Below are 24,629 nucleotides of genomic sequence, written 5' to 3' on the forward strand. Positions count from 1 at the left end.
TTTGTTGAGATGAAAAATCACACCAACTCTTTGTCTTATATTTCCCAATTTCATGAAAATAAAAACATCTTCTATAAAAATTATTTTTAAGGACATGAGGGCAAATAGTGTCCTTGAGTCTTGGAAAGATCAAATTGGTACACAGATTGTCCAAACACAGAGAATGATAGAGGCCAGGAGTGCTGAAAACGCTACGGAGCGTTACAGTTAGGAGGGTGGACTTAGGAATCAGACATCTGAGTTCAAACCCCAGCTCCACCACCCACCAATTTCTCTGCTCACTTCTAATATCCTAGATCAATAATTTTATCCCCGATCCTTTGACTCTGCCACTTTTGTTTTCCATCAATGACCTGTGTATTCCCCCTCTACTCACCTTACATCCCCTGGTCTGCTGTTGTGTCACCTCTCTCCTCCCTCATTCTCACTCTCCTGCAAAACCCAACCCTGGTTAAAATCAGGTTTGTCCAGGAAAAACTCTGCACACGCCGCCCCCAGACACACACACACACACACACACACACACACACACACACACACACAGTTCTGATGATACTAAACTGATTAATCTACCCGCTGCACTGACACTCAGCACTCTCTGGCAAGCCTACCATGTTCCCTAGTAAATTTGTTCTCTCACTTTCCTGGGTGATTATTTCACACCTTTGCCTCTTTGCTCAAACCTCCAAAGTCCCCTCCTGTCTCTCTCTCTCAGCCAATGATCTTGCTGCTTATTTCAGTGGGAAACTACAAGTAGTTGGAACAGAAGCCTCTCATTCCCCTACCACCAAATACTCCGGCGCTGGCCCGTAATTCTACTCCCCCAACACCCGGTCTTTGCTGTGGATGAGCTGTGTGTGCTCCTGGCTGAGGTCCATCTCACTCCCAACCCACCAGATCCTCTGCTCTTGCCTATTTGGAACTTTGCTTCTACACTATCCTCCCACTAGCTTCATCAAAGTTCCTCTTTTTACTGGATCATTCTTATTATTCAAACATTCTACAACATCTCCATTCTTTTAAAATACCCTCCTTAATCCTTTGTCTCCCAGCAGCTTTGCCGCACCTCACTGTTCCTCTTTAAAGCAAAACTCTTTGAATAAGTTGTCTGTTCTCTGTGTCTCCAATAACTTACCGCATACTTCCCACCCTCCCCTGCCTAACATGTTACTATGAACATTTTCAAACAGACAGAAAAGTTGAAAGACTTTTAAAGTGAACACCCATATAACCACCACCTAGACTCTACAATTAATGTTTTGTTTTATTTGCTTTAACACATATCTTGTCATCTCTTCATCCCGTGATCCTTTCATCAATCCATCTTAGGTTTGGGATGCATTTTAAACCAAGTTGCAGGCATCAGTACACGCTCTCTTAAACGCTTCAGTGTGCATGTTATGAATTAGAGTTCAGTATTTGTTCCTAGTGCTGCTGTCTTTGGAGGTGAAATTTATATACACTGAAACGCACCAATCTTAAGTGAATCATCAGGGTTCTGACAAATACGTACACCACCTCTGTAATCCAAACCCTTACAAAGTGTGAAACACGACCAATCACCACAAAAAGTTCCCTCATGCTCCTTCGCAATCAATCTTCAGTCCACCCTCCCATCTCCTGCCGGAGGCAACCTCTGTTTTGATTTTCCCCCACCATATGTAATAATTTGAATTATACAGTATGTACTCTTTTGTGTATGTTCTTTCACTCAGCATAGTGTTTTTGAGATTCATCCATAACCTGTGTATTAGTTATTCATGCCTTTCTACTGCTAAGTATTATTCCATTGTTTGACTATACAACAGTTTGTTTATTCATTATCCTATTGATGGATACCTAGGATGTTTTCAGTTTGGGGCTGTTATGAATAAACTTGCCACAAACACACACGAAAGTCTTTTTGTGGATATAGGTTTTCTTTTCTTTTGGCTAAATACTTAGGAGTGAAATTATCAGGTCATAGGGTAGGTGTATATTTAGTTCTATAAGAAACTGCTAGAACTTAAAAAAAATGGTAGTATTGTTTTACACTCTGACCAATGGTATATGAGAGTTCGGATTGCTCTGTGTCCTTGTCAGCATTTGGTTTTGTCAGTCTTTTTCATGTTTATCCATTCTGGTGGGTATGTAGTGATATCTCATTGTGCTTTTTATATAAATTTCTTTGATGAATATTAACATTCAGTACTTTTCACGTGCTTATTGATCACTAGTTTATCTTCTTCTGTGAAGTTCTTGTCAAATCTTTTGCTCTCTTTTTATGGAATTGTAAGCCTTCATGACATGTCTTAGATATCAGTTCTTTGTCAGATATATGATTTGCATACATTTTCTCCCAGACTGTGATTTACCTATTCATTTTCCTTTTTTTTTTTTTTTTTGGCCACACTGCATGGCTTGTGGCATTTTAGTTCCCTGACCAGGGATCAAACCTGGGCCCTCGGCAGTGAGAGAGTGGAGTCCTAACCACTGGATCACCAGGGAATTCCTTTCATTTTCTTAATGGTGTCTTTTGACGAGCAGAAAATTTTAACTTTGATTAAGTCTAATTTGCTTCCTTTTAAGTTTATTGCTTTCTGTGTCATATCTAAAAGCTTTATAGTTTTAGCTTTTACATTTAGGTCTGTGATCCATTTCAAATTAATTTTTGTGTGTGATGTGATTTGGGTCAATATTTATTTATTTTGCCATATAGATATTTAGTTGTCTTAGCACCATTTGTTATAAAGCCTTGTCTTTCTCTATTGGATTTCTCTGTCAACTTGTGAAAATTCAAATGATCGTATAAGTGTGGATCTGTTTCTAAGCTCTCTGTTCTGTCTCATTGATTTCTTTGTGGATCCCATGCCAGTATCAGACTGTTTCATTACGGTAGACTTACTAGTCAAAGTCTTAAGTCAGGTGGTATAAGTCCTCCAACTTTGGTCTTATTTTTTTATAATTGGTTTGGCTATTCTAGGTCATTTGCATTTCTATACACATTTTAGAATTAGCTTGTCAATTTCTACAAAAAGCCCAGTGAAATCATGATTGGGTTTATTGAACTTATAGATCAGTTTGTGGAGAACTACATCTTAATATTTAGTATTTTAATCCATGAACATGGTATGTCCACTTATTAGATCTTTAATTTCTCTCAGCAATGTCTTGTAGTCACAGTCTCATTTGAACCCATTCCGTTTAGGTTTTGTGCCCAAATTCCCCTGAAACCACTCTTGTCTAGGTCACCAGTGACCTCCATGCTGCTGTATCCAATGGTCAGTTCAGTCTTCCTCTATCTTCATCTTTCAACTGCCTTGACATAATTGATCACTGTATCCTTGAAGCATTTTGTTCACCTGGCTCTGTCTCACTGTGCTCTCCTGGTTTTCCTCCCATCTCACTGGCAGCTCTTTTTTTGGCCTCCTTTGCTGGATCCTTCTCTTCCTAATGTTTAGATGTTAGAGGACCCCGACCCTCAGTCCTCAGACTTCTGTCCTTTATCCATTCTCAGTCAGTCTCATGGTGTGAATATGTTACTTAAAGCCAACCACAATGTCTAAAGCCATCAGACTCCCAATTTTATATATCTCAGTCCTGAATCCCGGACTTATATATCCAAACTCCAGACTTATATATTCAACTTCTTACCGATCTTCATTTGGATATCTAAAACGTATCTCAAACTTAACCCTTCCAGAATGGAACCCTTGATTTGCCTCTGAAATGTTTTGCACCTTCTCACTCCCCACCACCCACCATGTTCCCCAGCTCAGTAATTGGACTTTTTTCCTTGTTGCTTATATATCAGTCTTAGAGTCTTCCCTGGCACCTTTCTTTCTTTTACACTCTGCATCTCCCTACATCAGAAAACCCTCTTGGCTCTGTCTTAGATCTATCTACTTCTTAGCCATCACTCTATTCCAGGACACCATCATCTCCACCTGGTTTACTGCAATATTCTTCTAAGTAATCTGCTTTCTCTCAGTCTATTCTTTATACAACTTGAGTCACCTTTTAAAATGTTACAGCATTTCACTTCCCTGATTAAAACCTTCTAGAGCCTTTCCATTATATTTAGGGGGAAGAAAACCTATGCAGTGGTTTACAAAGCCTCACATGATCAGACTTCCCTGTTCACTCTCTGACCTCATCCCCTTCTATTTATCCTTCTTTCACAATACTCTGACTACATTGACCTTTTTGTTGTTCTTGCACATTCCCAGATTCTTTCGGCCTCAGGGCCTTTGCAATTTCTGTTTCTTCTGCCTGGAACCTTTTCGCCAGATAGTTACATGGCTTGTTACCTTACTTCATTCAGGTCTCTACTTAAGTGTCATCTCCTCAGAGAGGCCTTTTCTGACCACCCTATGTAAGGAGGGTGCCCCCCCACCCCATTACTCTCCATTCCCTTACTCTGCTTTGGTTTCTTCTTACCCTTTAGCATTATTTGGTTTGATATTTATTTGTTGATAGTCTATTTCCCCTAGTAGAATACATACAAGCTCCCTGAGGACAGAGACTTTCTGCTTTGAATCATTAATGCTGTTAACAATGCTTGTCACATAGTAGGTGCTCGAAAAATATATGTTGAATGAATGACTGTGGGCAAGTGAACCTTGCAGGCTTCATTTTCTTCATCTGAGAAGTGGGGGAAATCATGGTATCTACCTCATAGGGCAGATGTGAATGTCAAATAAGATACTGGGTATAATAAGACATTTGTGGCAATAGTGTTGGCTGTTATTGTAGTTACTGTTGAATAATACAAATGATTTAAACCTCTTATAATCAATCAACAAATAGCTAATTAAGGTGGGTTTTGCCTGTTATATGCTTTTTACAGTGGTTGATTTCAGAGGTATAACTTGTGATCCAGTTATTGGTAACTTAGTTGGAGGAAAAAGATATAAGTATATGAAAAGTTAAATGCCATAGACTATTTAAATAATCAAGACAACAGTAGAAATGTTATCAGGCTTAACTAGTTGCCTAATGCATTTGCTGATGATGATTGTTCTAGGTATGAGAAATAAAAGCATTTTTTTTTTTTTTTAAACCAGGTTAGTATGAGGAGGCCTTGTGGAGCGCATGGATTTGGGCCGCCCCTTGAAACACTGGGGACGATTTTAATCCTTTATTGGCCATGAGGTGGAAGGGCATCAAAGGTGGGACAGTGGCATAAAGCCAAAGTGGGGGAAGAACTAGGGTAGTTGAAAAAATGGAATGAATCCGTTTGGCTGGAGGGAGAGGTCTTGTGAGGAAGTTTGAGAGCAATGCAAAGAAAACAAGGTAAGAATGAAAGCAAGTGGCTTCAGGTGACAGGAAGCCCTTCCTTACTAGGAATGGGCAAGCAAGAAGGAAGTTCTTATGGGTAATTAGGAAAGAAGGTAACACCTCACAGGCTTCCTGCTGCCAGGTTCACTCCCTTCTCCCGCACAGTGCAGGTGGCTCAGGGCATTACTCTCTGATGCACAGATAGTGGACAGGCATGCTGAGTCCATGTGTCCATGTGTCCAAGGAGAGGCAGACACAGGAGGGCACTGCTCTTCTGTTCCCAGGGCCTGGAAGCCAATTTTGAACTCTTTTTATCCACAAGAATTCTCACTCTAGGTGGCTGTGACTAGAAGGCAAGGGACAATTTTCACTATGGCTTCTTATTTTAAAAAAAAGAAGGAAGAGGATAGAGAAACTTAGAAATTAAAGGCCAACCAATAAACATAATAATTTACATTTTAATATGCATATTAAGAAATACTCAACTTTTTTTAAGAAGAACATGAAAGAAAGGAGAATATGTCGCCCTAAAATATGCTACTTTGGCATATTGATTATTCTGAATTAAAGTTACTGAAGAAACAGCCAGTGCAAGAAGGATACTCTAATCTCCTTTGTCTCCTTGAGAGCAGGAAATAAATCTCCCATGTGAAAGGGATCCTCCCTGTACCAGGAGGGTAGAAGGCATCCTTATTGCCAGAGACAGGGAATTCAGGGCCAAGAAGGCTATATAAACAAATCTTGTTACTTCTTCATTAATTTGCTACCCCAAGCCCAAACCCGTATGTTTTTTCACAAATTTATTGTTTCTTTTGTCTAAAAGGTATAAAAGCTGCCTGCTTTGGTGAGCTCTTTGAATCTCATATTTTTACTGGTATAAAAGCTGCCTGCTTCGGTCACTTCTTTGAATCTCATATTTTCACTGGCTCTCGTATGTACAAAATTAAATTTATATTTCTCCTGTTAATCTGTCTATGTCAGTTTAATTATTAGACCAGCCAAAGAACCTAAAGGGAAGAAGGGAAAAGTTTTCCTCCCCCACAAGAATATTAGGTGAGTCATGTATAGCCACATTCTCATTATCATGTAAAAGGAAACACACATTATATGAGAAGAGGCCAGAGTAACCTGTGAACAGATCAGATTTTTGAAAAAAAAAAGATAGGTTATCTAGCCAACCACGAGATAAAACTTGCTTTAATGATATAATTTTGTGTAAATTTGCAGCAATCTAAAAGAGTGTCCTTGTGTCCCTTAAGTTTTTTGTTATCAAGAAGTTAAAAAATAAATGTTACCTTTTGCTGCGTTAGAATAGATGTCAGAGCAATTTGTAGTAGTTAAGAAAATGACCCTGTAAGAGAATCAAAATAAAACAAAAAAGATAAAATATAGATATGAGCCATGACAGATGTGGCAGAACAGGGAATGGATGTGAAGACAATAAGCCACGTTGTCGTTAACAGAGCCCTGGCAACACGGCTCTGACACAGATTAAATAATGAACGCCCGTCGGTGGCCACAGCCCGGAGAGAACAGAGAGCGCATTGTTTCAGCCTGTTTATCTAATTTCAAACTAATTGCTTAAGTATAGGCTTGTGTTCTGATTATAGCCAAAGGAAAATCAAACAGTTGAAATAGTGTAAGTCCTGTAATTCACCCCGTTCAAGAATCAGAACTAAATAAAAGAATTTTGAGCAAAACATCCAAATAAATTGTTAGTCCTCCCTGCAAACGGAAGCCTGAAGAGAAGCAGGATCTACTCGTCAGGCTCTGCACTCACTCTTCTGTCCTCTCCTGATTAGGTTCTAGCTAATGTGATATGAGGGCTCGGCTCGTCGTCGCCTCTTCTGTGCTCAGGACTACAGCTCGGCCCCGTAGCGGGGCGCGGCAGATGCCAGGTTCCACGTCTGGGACTGGCCCGGGGAGTGGTGTCTTCTTGGACAGCGGCTTCTCTGAGGTTTCAGGCAGGTTGGCGTCGCCTTTTCCTACCCTGGGTCTTTGTGATGAGATAGTGAGCTGATACCTGTGAAAGCACTTTGTTGACACAAATGAAGGGGTTCTATGGTTGGTGGAGGAAAGAACACAAATCAGAAGTCCTGGGTTTGAATCCAGGTCATCTCATACTCGGTCTCCCCTTTTCTGTATTCCTTTTTTTTTTTTTTTTTTTAATTATTTTATTTTTGTTTGTGTTGGGTCTCCGTTTCTGTGCGAGGGCCCCCTCCAGCCGCGGCAAGCGGGGGCCCTTCCTCATCGCGGTGCGCGGGCCTCTCACTATCGCGGGCTCTCTTGTTGCGGAGCGCAGGCTCCAGACGCGCAGGCTCAGTAGTTGTGGCTCACGGGCCCAGTTGCTCCGCTGCATGTGGGATCTTCCCAGACCAGGGCTCGAACCTGTGTCCTCTGCATTGGCAGGCAGATTCTCAACCACTGCGCCACCAGGGAAGCCCTGTATTCCTTTAAGTGTCTTCCTGTGTTTTTCTCCCCCCTCCCCTTAAATCAGACGTTCTTTGGTTTTTTGTGTGTGTGCATGGACCCCCCTTTGGCATTCTAGTGACGCTAATGAATCCCTTTTCAGAATAATGTTTAATGCATTAAGTTAAATGCATACATTTAAACGAATAAAATTAGAGGTTCTAGATATTTTCGCCGTAAACATCTTTGCCGTAAAGCAGTCTCATTGCACAAGTAACTGGCCGTAAGGCAATTTTGCCGTCAAAGGTAGAATAACTAGGCAACACGTTGGTTTCGACTACGTTATAGCAACTTGATAGAAAATACGGTGAAAAGAAAACTTACTGAAGTGTGAAATAAGAGAGTGTAAAGCCAGACTGCATACTATACCAGAAAATAGCATAACAGTTTGCAAATTCTTCGGTGAGTACAGTCATCCCTCCATCCCGTCAGAAGCAAGTTTACCGAACTATGGCAAATATAAAAGAGGCAGCCAGTAATACACGACAGTCTAAGCATTCATTATCAATTCTTTAGCTCATTTAGATACAACAGCTTGTTTTGTAATGCCGTCTTTACCAAGTTTATCATGCAGTATTAGAAGTTGGAGGCAAAGGAAGAATCAAGCTTCTCATCTCCCAGAAAGAAATGGTTACATGATTCTTGATAAGTTTTATGAAAATGGTGTAATTTTTTTGCTATTTGATAGTGGAGAACATGATGTAGACAAAATTTTCGTATTTGGCATAGAAACTGGCTTAGATGATTTGGTGAAATATAAGGACTGTCATGGAACATATAAATGTAGTCCAGATATGTACTACTTTACATATACGTTTATATACGTGACCTATAGATAAATAGCAGCATCCCTTGTCTGTTCGGTTTACTTCCAGGGAAATCTGAAGAGCCTTACAGCAGATTTTTTTTTTATACCGTGAAGAACTTATGTCCAACATGAGATCCTGAATCCTTAATGACTGACTTTGAGAAAGGAAGTATCATTACTTTCACTAAGAAGAGATTTTAAAATTTTTGTTATTAGTTTTTCATGCTTCGTTATGTCCTTTTTAATGCCCCTATGTTATTTTAGTTTCATTATTTCATCTTTTACAGCAAAATTGTCTTGTGGCCAATTAGCTGTGCAGCAGAACTGCTTGCAGTAAAGATTCTTACAGCGAAAATATCAGACATGAAAATTAGTATGCATAGGGTTACCAGGGAAACCAATTAGACTGATATACAGTTATCAGTATACAAAAAAAGTAATAATATAATAATATCCACCCTTTATTAATGCACTACCTACCAAGAGCTAGTGGCAGATTTAATAACTACTGTAATTTTGGGGTAGTAATGAGTGGAAACGATACTTTGAGATACTTGCAATACTGTACTGTGATATGAAGATATCTTTGATTTCTACTTGTGACAAGTCACAGTTACGCCTAATTTTACTGTGAATTATTGCCTACATTTGTAATTGAAGGGAATGCTAAATTTCAGTTAAAGGTGAGTAAATATTAAAACAAAAAATTTCCCTACCCATGTCCTGAATCCTCTCTGAAATCCTCAGATACCCCTTGCCTTAAAACTTCACCCTTTCCTCTTAACGCTGTGTGCCCCGCTGCTGCCCTCCAGCTGCTGTCACCCTAGATGTGTACCTCCCGTCCATGCAGGGGACAGGAGCACCAGACCTGTTATGTCCTGCAGCCCACTGCACATCCACCCTGGACGACCCACAGGACCTCACACTCGGCCTCCAAAAGCCAACTCCTCGGCTTGTCCGTCCCACCCCTGCTCCTCCCGCCAGCCTGCCCTTCCTCCTGTGTTCCCTGTTCTGTTGGTAGCACTAACAACCTCCACACGGCTCAGGCCCCAAACCTAGCTTGAGCAAGTAAGTGAGCGCTGCTGTGGCCAGGATTACCACCCTAGCCTCCTTGATAACGTTTATGGAAGTGTAGACTTGTACATTTTAAAGCACTGGTCTGCCCTTTTCTTTACCTGCAACGTCTTCTAAATTTCTGCTTACCCTACAGGGCTTAGTTCCTTCTTACTTCTCTTTCCAACATGTACACACTGTGGTTTAAAATGTCTTCGTGATGTCTCTTTACCTCCATGATGTGACATCGGAGGACTCCTGCCTCCCTCGCAAAGTTTTCTTCTGTCGGTCCCCCAGCCTCACCAAGCTCCCTATGGTCCCTCCAGTGGCCCACTCCCCACTTCCCCCTTTTCCTTGGCAGACAGAGTGAGTGCCTTCTGCCTGGGGATCCCTTACCTGCCTCATGGCCTCCAGGTCTCAGTTCTGCGGCTGCTTGGCTGGCAGCCTTTCCCAGCCTGTGCCGTCATGAGGACTGTCCATAGAGCGGTTCTCGTCCAGCCAACTCCTGCTCCCTTGCATTTGAGCAGAGTCTGGCAGGGTTTCACCAGTGGTGTGCACTTGGGAGGACAGCATTATCAAAGTATGTGGTTAGCAGCGCTGACTTCAGAGCCCAATGACCTGGGTTCTAATCCCAGCTCCGCCACTAGCTGTTTGATCTTGGCAAGATACTTACCCTTTAGATGCCTCAGTTTTCTCATCTGTGAAACTGGCATAATAATGGATTTGTGTGCTATAAATGAGTTAATCTCCTGAAGCCCTTTAGAACCATGCCTAGCTTATACTGAGAGCTTAAATATCAGCTATTATTATTATAGTTTCATTAATGTGGCTTGGGCTCGTTTAAAAGTCACATGCTACTATACTTTTATTTTTGCTGGAGTTTTATTAAAGACTGTTGTGTAATTCGAAACCCAATATTTAACTGTTCTTCATCTCCATTGAGGTTGATATCAGAACGTTGATTTTAGCAGAAATAATTTATGTGAGACAAAAGGAAATACTTTTTGAAAGAAAGGTAGGAAGACTCCTGGGGATACAACCTCTTAACAGAATGATGGAGACACCATCCCACCAGCAGTTAGCTAGTTGAGTTGGGGATTTATCCATGGTTCTTCCATTTCACAGATTATGTTGATCTCACAGGATTTTTTCTTGCAGCCCTTTGGGTAGAAGAGAGATCAATATTATTTATCAGAGGATTTCTCTGGGAATGCATATCATCATATGGTCCACATAAGAAGATGGTTTTGAATGTAATTACTTTTTTTTTGCATGAGTGTTTTCATATCCTCTGTAAATATTGTGCTCTGTGGGAAGTAACTTTTCATGATTCCTACCGCACATTGTTTGTGACATTAATGTGCTCTTATAACTGATCCTTTTCTTCCCTTTTTCTTTCATCATTGAAGCAATATTCCCCTGAGGTTTAACTGTTTCAGCCTTTTCTAGGTTTTGCCACCAGGTGGGGTACTGGCTCCTTTATAAGGCATGGGCCGGGGCTTGAGGCTGGTTTTCTCACTGAGGTGGCTGTCTTGCCCCGTCATTCTGAAGTGACCCCTGGAGAAACTGTTCAGCCCTGACCCTGGGAGTGGGTAGAAAAGGCCAGCAGGGTGAGTGTTAGATCTGAGGGAGTTTCAGGGCTTTTCATTCCTGATCTTGTTGAGCTAATATGCTAATGACTTCTGTTTCATAGGTTTTGAGTAACTTGAATTTTACCGGAAGTACATGTAGATCTACTTGGCAACAAGTGAATCAAGTTTTCCTCGGAATATTTGGTCCCATCTTTATGGCTCAGAAGAAACATTAAATTTGGTAACCATGACCATTATGTTAAATAGGTCTTATTTAAATAAGATAGAAATCATGGAAACAAGAATTAAAACTGCTCTTGGCATTGAAAATTAGGGGAAAATTGTGTATAACTGTGAACACTTCATGTTAAAAAGCAGCGCATGGGTTTTTATTCTTAAGCGATGTACTGGAACATTATTTTTTTTAAGATACAAATGCCTTAAGTTATCAATTACATTTTTCTAGAATGAAAAATAAATTTCTTACTTTGAAACCATTGTGAGTCATATTAAGTCCCAGTTTAAACTATAAAAAACTACAAAACCACCAGAAAACTTTTTTATTTTATAATATAACCTAACTGTAGATGGTGAAATTGAATTATGAGTGATTTTCACAGTTACAGACACTAGGTCAGAATCAGAATTAGAAGATTCTTTCATAAGTTTTCCTCTTGAACTTAATTTTTAGACTTTAGTGATTAATGAGGTTTTATGCTTATTTAATGTATTTTAAAAATCTAGAAATAGTGATAGTATGTGCCTTTGGTTCTCAGAAGCAATAATTTCATGTGGTCCCTCTTAGCCAACGTGAAATTATAGTGCTATATGTTCCATCACCACCACCACCAATTTGGACAACAATATAAAACTCATTTCATGGCGCTAGTGGAGGGCAGACTGTATTCCTCTTGTTTAGAATGAATGCGTCACTTTAATACAGCATCTGAGGGGCAAGAAGGGAGTGAGAGCGCTCTTTGTTTCAGCTGGTGTGTTACAGTTTTCTTGGGTAGCAAGTACAAAAATGAAGCCTGAAGCCTTAGCTCATTCTGTATGTGAGTTTTATTTCTCACAGCAGCCCAGTGTCAATTTAACATATGGGAGTGGTTTCAAGTTCATTACTAAAGCTTATAGGCTAAAGTGCTTTGTGGGCTTGGCTATGACTTAAGTGGCCTTTGGGGAGTTGGCCAAAAACGGGGCTTGGGAACAGACTGCTTTCCCCGTGTCTGTGGATTCTCTCGGGGTAGTCAGTTTTTTTTTCCCCTGTTGGCTATCAGCTGCTTTGGAGATTAGTTTCATAGTAAGGATTCTTTCTTTAAAGCAATATGAAGCGACTACTTTCACAGGGGCACCAGGTTAGTAAATAAGGTTTTGAACTTTCTGCTGCATGTGTCAGATTTTCTTTCTGTCCTCACCGGGCGATGACATGACAGTCAGCATAGCATTTGTGCTGTTGCTGCGTTCTTTTAGAAAATAATGTGAGTTCGTCGATCCTACGGAGGTCTGGGGGTTATGGTTCTCCTTGTAATGTATGCATTGCTGGACAATATTAAATGCAGGTGGAAGCCAAGAAGAAATGACATTTATGTGTTGGATGTGCAGTCTAGAAATTTGTACCTGTTCATATGCATTTTCAATTCCTTTTTCAGAATTCCTTTCTTTGTGTCTTCCCATTATATCTTCTAGGAATAACTGTGATTTTATACATGGTTGATTTTACTTTATGGAGCACAAGACAGCAGTGTGTAGTGCCCCAGCCAGTGGTGTCGTCCTTCCCACCCTGTGCGTGCTTGCCTGATGCATGGTTTTCTCTGGGGCCTACTGCTTATAGTTACAAGGAACCAGAATATGATTTTAATTTTCTTTTTGAAAAGTCTGACATTTTTCTAGAATGCCTCAGAAAATACCTGCATAACAGTTGACGTGGGCAGAGTGTACAGGTGGATCAAGCTGGACTGAATCCCTTCCTTAGTCATCACTGTTTTTTTTTTGTTTTTGTTTTTTTAAAATTTTATTTATTTATTTTATGGCTGTGTTGGGTCTTCATTTCTGTGCGAGGGCTTTCTCTAGTTTCGGCAAGCGGGGGCCACTCTTCATCGCGGTGCATGGGCCTCTCACTATTGCGGCCTCTCTTGTTGCAGAGCACAGGCTCCAGACGCGCAGGCTCAGTAGTTGTGGCTCACGGGCCCAGCCGCTCAGTGGCATGTGGGATCTTCCCAGACCAGGGCTTGAACCCGTGTGCCCTGCATTAGCAGGCAGATTCTCAACCACTGCGCCACCAGGGAAGCCCCTGTTTTTATTCTTAAGTGATTCCTCTAGGAGTAAATATGACTGTCGAAACAGAGTGTGCCTTGTAAGACAATGAAAGGATCACTAACAGTATTGAAATGAAATTAAGTCAATAGAGCGAAGTATCAAGAGAATATCTTCCTTAACTTCGACATCTAGAGAGCGATTTTACCTTTGTTTACTTGTCACCAAAGCAATCCAGCATGAAATTGTTTCACAAGAGTACGTAGTTCGATTTGATGATGTTTTCAAGTTTGCAACACTTTATGAAATATATTGGCTTTTATGTTACTTTATGTATGCTTTCGTTCAAGGTAAGCGCTGGTGGTTTTTTTTTATAAATGTATTTATTTATTTATTTGTTTTTGGCTGCATTGGGTCTTTTTTGCTGTGCGTGGGCCTTCTCTAGTTGTGATGGGTGGGCTTCTCATTGCGGTGGCTTCTCTTGTTGTGGATCACGGGCTCTAGGCGTGTGGGCTTCAGTAGTTGTGGCTTGTGGGCTCAGTAGTTGTGGTTCATGGGCTCTAGAGTGTAGGCTCAGTAGTTGTGGCACATGGGCTTAGTTGCTCCACGGCATGTGGGATCTTCCCAGACCAGGGCTCTAACCTGTGTCCCCTGCACTGCCAGGTGGATTCTTAACCACTGTGCCACCAGGGAAGTCCCAGTATGGGTGTTTTAAAATATGCTAATATGCTTCTGTTACTGCCATTTGAGTCTCCTCTTTTTTCCCCCGCTGGGAAATACAGTGTTTCAGAAAGGGTCTGTTCTCTCAGGTTCTCCTGTGTTTAAAAATATCAAATTGAGGGAGAAGGGAGACAGAAATAGGTACTTAAAGAAATCTTTGAGGTGATTTGCTAAAGTTTAAAGATCCCAGTCCTATCTCTGCTGAGGCTGAAGTTGCAAAGTTATGGCTGCATGCTATCTCAGGATTGCAAAATTAACTGTACTTTATGCCCCTCAAGACACAATTGTACAGCTGTATTATTACCCCTGCCTCCGCAGATATTTTCTTCAATAGTAAATCCAAAAAAAAAAAAGAGCAGAGATTGCTGTGACTTGCTTAATATATGCTAGTACTGCATATGTGCTATTATTAATTATTAAATGCTATTAACTTAAAATTTTAAAGAAGACTTCTGTCAATCTGATTGTAGCTCCTCAATGATTTAAAGGACTATGTTAAGACATTTTACTTGTTGATTACTTGTTTGCGCTTAGCTGGCATGGATAAAAGTCTTAAAAAGCTCACCTAAAGCTCATTTAGGTCTGGTAGGTCTCAGTTTCTGTGTTCCCAAGTGCTTTGCAGCCTTTTCTTCTACAGATGATAACAGAACAGTACTGATTAGAAACAGAAATAAACAGTGTGGCAAAGGATAGACTAAGAGGGGAAACTCCTTAAAAACCAGATTTTAGGGTTTTCCCAAAGGATATTCATTACAATAAGCTTCCTCCAAACATGAGGGGGAAAAAAAAGACTGTACAATAAAGTGCTCAAAATCTGTAATTTGGGATGGAAGCAAATCTTATTCCTGATTCCAGGCTTGGCACACACATTGCAGTTTTGTTCTCATCTTACCAGACTGGTTTAGTTTTGTGACATCTCTGCTTTTTGGCTAAAATCAAGTAGAGATGGACATTTCTCCCATTCCATGTCAGGTTAAGCTTTGAGCCGATTAATTTTTATCCAACATGCTTTCTTGTTAACAGTCAAAAGTACCCTTGATGCCTCATAAATCTCAGATGGTTATGAACATAGTTGATGATCCGTTATTTCAACATGAATTGGCCCACCCTCGAAACATCAGGAAGGTTAAATGTCAGTAGAACGTAAGGACTTAGAGGAAAGAAATGAATAACCAGGAGGAATCATGATGTCAGGAGTGGGTTTTCTGACTGCTGAACCTTTATGATAAATGTTCACCTATTGTCTGGTTCCATTCACACCCCAGATCACTCTCATTTCCTGCCCACAGTCTTCATCTTCGAGGTGCCCGTTTGGGGAGCTGTCGGTTCTTGATTTGCAGTTTCTGGCCTTGTCAGATTCATCATGTACAGCCACCCCTGCCTTTTTCATGCCTAACCCGCTGAGTTCTTGCTCATGACCCTGCTCACTGAAGGTGCCGATGTGCAAGGGTCTTGTGCTTACATATCAGAAAGTGGGGCAGAAAGCCAGGGAGACTGTGATGCCGTCCACCGCAGAAGTGAACTATTTTAATAATGACAGTGCGTACTAACTTCCCAGAGGGATTGCAAAGGCTGAGGACAGACTCTACTCCCAGGGCTGATCTGACCGTAGACTTCACCAGTTCCTTGGTTCCTTCTGAAGAAGCCAATTGAAGTTTGACTTTCTGGCATTTCTGGGGTTGAAGATATTAGTACCTGTGGCAGGAGTAGTAGAGGGAGTGGTAATAGTAATAATAACAACTAACACTCAAAAAGCATTTCCTAAAGGCAGTCCCTGTTCTAACCCTCTCATTTAATCCTCACAACAACCCTAAGGGGTCAATTGTCTTTATTACCCCCATTTTACAGTTGATGAAACTGTCCCAGGGAAGTTACATAATTTGTCCCAAGTCATAGCAGCTGGTCAGCAGTAATAGTATTGTGCCTCAGAGGGGTGCTGTGGTGGGGAAAAAATGGTATGAGGGGTTGATGTCTTTGGGAAATACAATCCAGTCTTTATTATTAATGAGAAGCAACCATGTAAACACTGATATCTGTGCTGCTCTGCCTACTCAAAGATGCTTCTGTTGACCCACTGTCAACCAGTAAGGCATGTCCTTTGTGTCCTTTTCCTACTGGGTGTTTGTGCGGGTGAGCTTGTACTCTGCTTTCTCACGTGTTCTGCTGGGGACCAGTGGCAAGACCCAGTGACCAGTGGCAGGATGTAGAGCTTACTCGTGGTCAGTAAATGAGATCAGTGGTGACCAGTCCACGTGGCGAATAAGCCCCACAGTTGAAAACTGTCTTTTAACTACACAAGCTAATCTTGGAACTTTTGAGACTTTTTAAGGCTAAAATGATAAAACCACTAAGGCTCGAACTTGGACCTTTTGATTGTTTAGCTTTAATTTGGCCTGTATGAGTGTCCTCTTCATTCCTGCCCAGTATGATTTCCTGCTGATAATCAAAGCTCTGGTTATTTTGTCAATCCTGAAGGCTTTCTGAGGCTTAGTGGAGAGCCAGGAATATGAGACATGTATTTCCTTTAAAAACATAAATGTGCATTTGAAAATGTGGGGCAAATAACTTACTCTAGATTTGGCCAAAACTTAAACATGTGACAAATAAGGTTGGAATCTTTAAAAATATGTAAAAATACAGTCCATAGGTTAAGGAGTTATATTTTAAAAAAAGAAAGAAGAAAAGAAATCAAACTATTTTATTATTTGGATGGGGAAGCACTTTCTCTTCCTAAAACCAATAGAGGAAATCACAAAAGGAATAGGGCAATAGATTGGAATTTTCCAGGTAGGAGTGCAAAAGCTTTAACTACAGAAATACTCATTGAAGTGTTATTTATTGTCATGAAAAGTTGGAAATAATCAAAATATACACTAGAAGAAAACTGCATAATGGATCATTATGCAACTACTACAATTTTACTTAAAAACTATAATCGGAGGAAATGGTGATGATAGATATTTAAGATAAAACACTGGATATTAAACTATTTGTGCATCACGTACTTGGTTATGTTTAAAATATACCTGTCCTGGGGCTTCCCTGGTGGTGCAGTGGTTAAAAATCTGCCTGCCAATGCAGGGGACACGGGTTCAAACCTTGGTCTGGGAAGATCCCGCATGCCGCGGAGCAGCAAAGCCCGTGTGCCACAACTACTGAGCCTGAGAGCCACAACTACTGAGCCCATGTGCCACAACTACCCAAGCCCGTGTGCCTAGAGCCCGTGCTCTGCAAGAAGAGAAGCCACCGCAATGAGAAGCCCGCGCACCGCGAAGAAGAGTAGCCCCCGCTCGCCGCAACTAGAGAAAGCCCGTGCACAGCAACGAAGACCTAACGCAGCCAAAAATAAATAAATAAATCAAAAAAATAAATAAATCAAAATAAAATAAAATATACCTGTCTCTGTATGTGTTATGCTTAGGGAGAGAACAGAATGGATGATCACCTTAAGTTAATTGGGGTTTAGGGATTATTTTAAAGGTGGGAATTTCTGGCAGTTTTAATTTTCTCCTTTTCTGCATATTAATATTTAAAAATATGATTCCCTTATATTTGAAAACATAAAAACTATTCATGGAGAGAGAAAAATGAAAACAAGATATACAAAAATTTAATAGTAAGTTAACATCACCCATAATCTATTTAAGGTGGTAACTCTACGAATGCTTTTAATTTCCTCAGATAGTTTGTAAATTTAAGGTTTCCTTTAAGAAGAATTTATTATTTTTATAATAAAAATTAAAATAGATTCAGAGTGACAGGTTAGAGTTGAGGCAGATCAGTCTTTATAAAGGAGAGGATATTTTTACTTTGGAGAGCAATTATTTTGCTGCATTTATGCATTATTTTAGGAAAGTGCCTTGTGATTTTTAGGCACCAGGTTTAAAATCTTAATCAGACATTATAGCTGATTAAATTATAAGATATATAGTTTATTTAATAAGGGATGTGGGAAGATGCTCACTTAAATACTTGAAACAACAGTCCAGGAAAGACACTTTCATGGATTTCCAGTGTGTCCAGACGTTTTGATAACTCTTCATTGGTCCAAGGGCAGTTGCTGATGTTCAGAATGGGACAAGTCAACATACTGAGACAGTCCTTAGAAGATATGATTTGACTGGAATAATGAAGGTGGAAGAGAACCTTGGAGTAGTTGACTTCATTCTTCCTCCTCCTTCTTTTACAGATGAGGTCCCCAAAGCCCAGAATGATTGAGTCCCCAAGGTCACAAGGTTCTAGTCGACTTGACTGGAGTCTTTTGGGGCCTTTTGAGGTCTTTTGATTCCCCTATTGCTGCTGTTTTTAATATTTCATTCTGTCCACTTACAAACACTTTAGTAATGAGGAATGAAATTATATTTCCATTTTTCCTGGGTTGGTAAAAATCAGAAGCTAATACCATTCGGCACTTACCTGATGACATTGGAGAAAGAAGCTGAAGGCTCATTATGGCTTCCAAGGAAAACTCACCAGCTTCACAGGCGTGGTCTTTATTCTCATCATTGTTGTTCGAACATTTTGTTCTCGGGTAAAGGCTTACTTAACGCACATCTGGTTTCCATGTTTGTTCTGGAAGACAGCAGCCACAAGGAGTGACTAGAGATCACTGGATACTGAACCCTGGGAATTATTTTTTAACAACTTTATTGTTATTGTATAATTTGCACATCACAAAGTTAACCCCTTCAAAGCGTACAATTCTGTATTCTTTAGCATATTTACAGAGTTGTGTAACCATCACCATAATCTAATTTTAGAACATTTTTGGCACCCCCTAAAGGAAACCTTGTACCCACTCTGCCTACTCCCCTCTCTTCCTTACCCAGCCCTAGGCAACCACTGTTCTAACTTCCTGCCTCTAGATTTGCCCATTCTGAACATTGAATGAAATCATACACTGGATGAGAAAGCTAGAAATTTTAATTTGATGCTCAAAGACCGCTTAGGTGAACATGACCTGGTTACTCTGTGGGCCCTTTCTTCTCAACAGTGTCTTGAACTGTGAGATTGAGACCAGATGAACTCAGTGTTGTCACCTATTTACTAGATTAAGTGGCTTATTTTTGTTTTCTGGAGTCCCTGTATTCAAGATTCAAATAAAAAATATTCAATATTCAAATTTTAAAAATATATGGGAGTACATATCCATTAATATGAGATTGTTGTAGGCTGTGCTGCAAAATTGTTAGGTTAGACCACAGCTTATTAGATGGGACCTTGAGTGACTTACTTGACTTCTCTAAGACTCAATTTCCTTATCTGTAGAATGAGGATCATAATACTAGTACTTACCTTTTAGGGTTCTAATGAGTATTAAATGAAATAATGTATATATAACGCCTCCCACAGTGCCTGATGCATGAGTGTTAAGTGAATGTTACCTATTGTTATTAGTGTCATTTATAATAAACTGTAGGAGTTATTTTATTTCATTCTTTCTGACTTCATCTATGTACTACTGAGGATTTGAGTTGGCTTGCAAGAATATTTACATACCATTAAACACACACACACACACACACACACACAGGAATAAAACAAAAGCAGGGATGATAAAGTTAGTAGAAGGACAGTATCAGAGGAAATAATAATAACAGTAGTAATGAGAGCTAACATTTATATAGCGGGTTATGAATGGACATTTCTTCAGTGTCCTTCCTAGTGAGCTGAGGGAATATTGCCAGATCAGAAATGGGCAGAGACACTGAAATGAAACCCCAGGCTGGGACCTGGGAGGGACCTTGATGGTCTCTGGTCCACCTTCATACCCCGTGCATGAGACAGAGCCAGAGATGACAGCTTGGTGTTGGAACTCACAGTGTGAAGGTGAGTTCACCACCTCACAATGTGGATAGTCACTATTTATTAAGCACTTACCATGAGCTAAGCTAGAATTAGAACCCAAAGTGACTCCAAAACTATATAATTATGAAGTAAACTTGTCTACTCCAGGCAACCAGTTTCTTTATAAATAGTTCTTTTTTAAAGAATGGCCTTATATACATTAAACTGAAGTGTACACTCTCGTAGGCACCCCCCTTTCCCATTCACATAGTAGTACCTTCTACATAGAGAAGCAAACACCTAATCAGATAGTCCCCCAGATATCTGAAAACAATTATCATGGCCCTCACCCTGCCTCACTCTCTTGCTCAAACATGCGAGGATAATTTTATTGGACTTTAGGTTAGGTGCTCCAACACACTGTAACAGTTTCTTTTTCTTGGTATGTGCTTTCCCTTCAAGTATGCTCAGTGAACTCCTACCCAGTCTTCAAGACTCGTTTCCAGTATGCCTTTCCAGCAGCAACCTTCCCCAAACCCCAGGTTGAGCACTTCCTCCTCCAGGCTCCTACTGCAGTTCTGGACACGCTGTGGCAATTAGCTATTAAAAGCCTGTCTCCTTCCCTGGGCTGTGAGAGCTGTTGACCTTTGTGCTCCTAAACTCCATTCTAGCACCTGGCATGTGGTAATTGTGGAAGAGAGAATTTTGATCTTATGTCATATGGATTCCTAACTATATCTGGTTTTACAGAGGTATCAGTCATAAGAAACGTCTTTGCCAAAAGATGTGTAGGTAAACCTTGACTATCCAAGGGCTGAGCCATAGCCTATGGTTTCTCTTGGACCAAAAGTAGCATCATCTGGGGAATAAGACAAGGTCCTTCAGTTAGTTACTGAGCCATTCACTTTTACCTGGTAAAAGGATCCACTAATAGCCTGATGTAAACAAGGTACTTGTTCGTTGGGAAAGGTTGATACCCACCACCTTTGCTCAGAGAGATTTAGATAACAACATTTGCAGCATCGACAGTGTAGTTGAATCACAAAGTTCATAGTAAACGTAATACCAGTGTTCATAAATGTTGATAAGAAGACACAGTCCAAAGTTATGCTTCTGTTTTAATCTGGCATCTTATCAGTTTTTCATAGAGTATGGATAAATGTTATTCCCTAAAGCATGGATAGAGGGTTAATTTAAGAAGAAGTATGTAACTGGGGCAAGAAGGGAGCTGGCCTACATCTGAAGGAAAAAATGTGGATCTCACCAAGGCTTTGCTGTCATTTGTAAAACTGGTCTGCCCCTTAAATGGATTCATTTAGGGCCAAACAAGAACATTCTACATGGAGTAGGTCAGGCGCTGGTACTGCCTCTTGCCGCCTGAGTTTGAATCTGTCAGTCTTCATCCAAACTGCATCTTTACCTCCCATGTGAATTGCTACAATACTAGACACCCCAGTGAATCCGTCCTCTCCTCCCTTCACTTTCTGCCAGTGTCATGGTTTTGTGCTAGCTTTTCCCTAGACGGTGGAGCCCTAGCTCATGGAGGCCAAGGGGGCCACCTCTGCTCAGAGTGGTCCCCTGAGGTCTGGCCTGGGTTTGGAGGAGGAAGACGCAGGCATGGTATTCTAAAGCTGAAGTGGACACAGGGTGCAGCCTCTGAGACCAAGAAGGAGGCTCTTCTGGCAAGTGCTGACGCGGCGCCATCCAGGCGCTGACGGAGCACTTCCTGTTTTAGGAAGCCCTCCATTCACCAAGGCTCTTTCACTCCTAGAGGGCTCGAAGTGTTAGAAAGTTCTCCTTTATGCTGATGTGACGTGGCCTATCTAGAATATCCATCCCTGTGTTCCAGCTCTGTCCGCTGGAACCACAGAGGAAACATCTACTTGCACCCACAGGTCTTGATATGTTCAAAAGGCTTCTCATTTTTGTGCAGCCTAAAAATTCCAGCTTATTTCAACCATTCCTCGTAATATCATGTTTTTCAGACTTCTCCAGCCTGGTCCCTATTCTCTGAGTATCCATGATTTGCCTTTGTTTTTCTGTGCCCCTCAGACTGAATACAGTTCTTCAAGTGTAGTCTGACCAGCAGCTGGGATTATTGGCTGCTTTCCTGGGTACTGCTCTTCTGATAATGTATCCTAAGAGTGCATCAGTTCTTAAAAAATAATGTTAACATGTGCCATTTTGGGGGGACAGTCACTATTTTCAAGACAATGTGCCAAAGTGCCTTATATATGTGATGTTATTTAATCTTCACAGCAGTACTGAGGTCAGTATTACTACTGTATTTCCTTGATTCTAAGACACTGTTAATGGCAAGATACACCATCAATTAAATTTCAGCTTTTCAGGGAGAAGTAGAGGAAGGAAAATGCCATCACATTAAACGGAGACATAAAATGCAATAGTCCTGCCCGTTTCAGAAAAGTTAAAATGCGTGTTGGGGGAAGGGGGACAGAAAGCACATCTTAGAATCAAGGAAATATATCTTCATTCTGCAGATGAGGAGCCCAAGCTTAAGGATTTGAGTGACTTGCTACAGTCTGTAGAAGGGAGAACCGATTCAGACCCAGCTCTGCTGACTTCGGTGTATGCTCCCACCATTCTTGCTACTCCCTCCTAAGGAGCCCTAAAGTGAAGTTGGTTCATCCCAAATCCCTGGGGCTTTTTCACAAAACAGCTGCCAATCCAGGCAATCCCAGCCTGTACTTGTGAGTGTTTAAACCTAAATGCAGATGTCTGCATTTGTCCTTGGCAGTGAACTGCTTTCCATACGTCCGTATTTTTAGAGTGTGGTTACCAGATCAAAGACTATAAGTATTTTGTGACTCTACAAACATATTACTAAATTATTCCCAAAAGTGGTGTATTCATTAACAATGCCACCAGCTATGAGGTTGGTTTAGCACAGTTGTAGCTGGTTTTCAATATAGTCCATCACTGGCCTCATTGAGAATGGGAATTTGGGTCTGTTGTGGGAAACTTATGTATATTTGATTCTCTCGTGGGACTCCTCAGGCCCCTGAGCCCCCATCATAGGCTGACTCAGGCCCCTTCAGTGCTTCTTTGTAGTTAATATGTGCCTTCCTGTTTCCGTGGCCTCTGGACTCAACTCTGAGTCAGAATCCTTGGGGGCCGCACAGCCCTAAACTTTGCTCGTCTTCCCGCTTGCCCTCTGGCTCTGAGCATACCCAAGTCCTCCCCTTGCCTTCATTGTAATACCCTGGGTTATTTGATGCAGCCTGTAGAAAATCTCTGAATCCCAAGGACAATTTATGATGGTAACAGAATTAATGGGTTGAGAATTAAAAGCAGTTCTTGTTTCAGATGCATTGGGGTGAAAGCAAGCCTTCTAGGAGATATCTGGATGATTAATTAGCAAGAAATCCATTCTAATTGTTCTGATTCCCCCTAGATGAAGACAGGGAGGACGTAGAAAGTGTCAAGAATATATAGTTGAAGGCTTTAAGGAGAAGAACCTGCCTAGTAGATTTCAAATGACTAAAAGCATAGAAATGAAGAAGAGAACGGATTTCCACCTGTGTGCAGTGCAGCCTCTTAGCTCTGGGAAGCACAGAATTGCGACTGGAAAAGAATGTAATTTATTTTTTACTTTAAAAGTGAGAATAAAGAAAAAGGTCAACTGTACATCTCACTTCCCACTAAGATAACTTTTACTTATATGCATGGCTTTTATATGTGGAGTTATTGGGGTTTTATAACTCTGTTTAAATGGGTAAGAAATAGTGAGCAAAAATTAAGTCCTTCAGATGCTTCTTTAGATTCTGATTCATAGCACAACATAACTCATACCTCTTGTGAGAGGACAGTTGCTGTCCTGCACTTCTTGGCTAAAAATATAGGCCACTTTCTGACTAGAAATGTAGGTAGGTATGTGACTTAAAAAGAAAACCATAAACCATATTGAAATAGCTCAAAGTTAAATCAAGTTTAAACTCAAATTTAAGTTGACTTTGGTGTTGGGCTCAAAAAATGTGTTAACATTCAAAAGGATAAAGTTGCCTTGTTAAGAAGTGACTCCTGGATTGTGAACGAAGGTGGTGATATCATACAAGTCTTGAGCTTATCAGTCCATAGCACAGCTCTACCCTTCACCTCATGAGAGATTCCGTATTTGCCGAAGACTTAATGTATTTTTATTTGCTACGTGATACGTGCTTCTAAAGACACAGGTTTGGAGATTTTAGAAGGCATGGAACTATAGTTATACTCCCTATAGATTCAGCCATTGTCTCTATCATCAACTCCCTAGGCATCTTTATAGGTCCTTTATAAATATCTGTGTGCCATTATCTAGGTGAATTAAGGTCCTGACACAGCCATAGCAAGCTGGTTTTGTTCTGACTATAACATTTCTGTTGTATTTTCCTTCTCAGAGCTTCTTTCCTCCTGTCATAACGTGTGTCATGTTGGAGCTAGTCTAAACCAGTGCCTTTCAAACTGAGATGTCTCTGAATCACCCAGGTATCTTGTTAAAACACAGATTCTGTTTCTGCGATACGGCTAAGATTCTGTATTCCCAGCAAGTTTCAGGGTGATGTCTATGCTCAATGGACCACGTTTTGAATAACAAGGATCCCAAGGTTTTTACAGTCAATACTCCCAGGAAGACAGGTGGTGGGGAAAAGCAAGCAATAAAACAAACATTAAATTGGAGGAGCCTCATATGTTCATTGATGACTACGATT

At 40.7% G+C, this 24,629-nt stretch overlaps 1 protein-coding gene across 6 annotated transcripts in view; it reads left to right on the plus strand.

Annotated features, from left to right (window-relative positions):
- Positions 1-24,629, plus strand: part of PLD1 (phospholipase D1) — a 225,372-nt gene that overhangs the window by 56,248 nt on the left and 144,495 nt on the right. The window contains exons 1-2 of one of the 6 annotated variants that reach the window (XM_082393918.1): positions 527-11,199; positions 11,283-12,515. The exons of 3 other annotated variants lie outside the window; for them this stretch is intronic. The gene's annotated coding sequence lies outside the window, so the exon portion shown is untranslated. Of the gene's footprint in view, positions 1-525; positions 11,200-11,225; positions 12,516-24,629 lie in introns of those variants that run through there. 2 more of the 6 variants (XM_082393921.1, XM_082393919.1) reach the window with 2 other exon arrangements.

Source organism: Balaenoptera borealis (assembly GCF_965194805.1).
Source record: "Balaenoptera borealis genome assembly, chromosome: 5".
In the NCBI taxonomy this organism is placed as follows: Eukaryota; Metazoa; Chordata; class Mammalia; order Artiodactyla; family Balaenopteridae; genus Balaenoptera; species Balaenoptera borealis.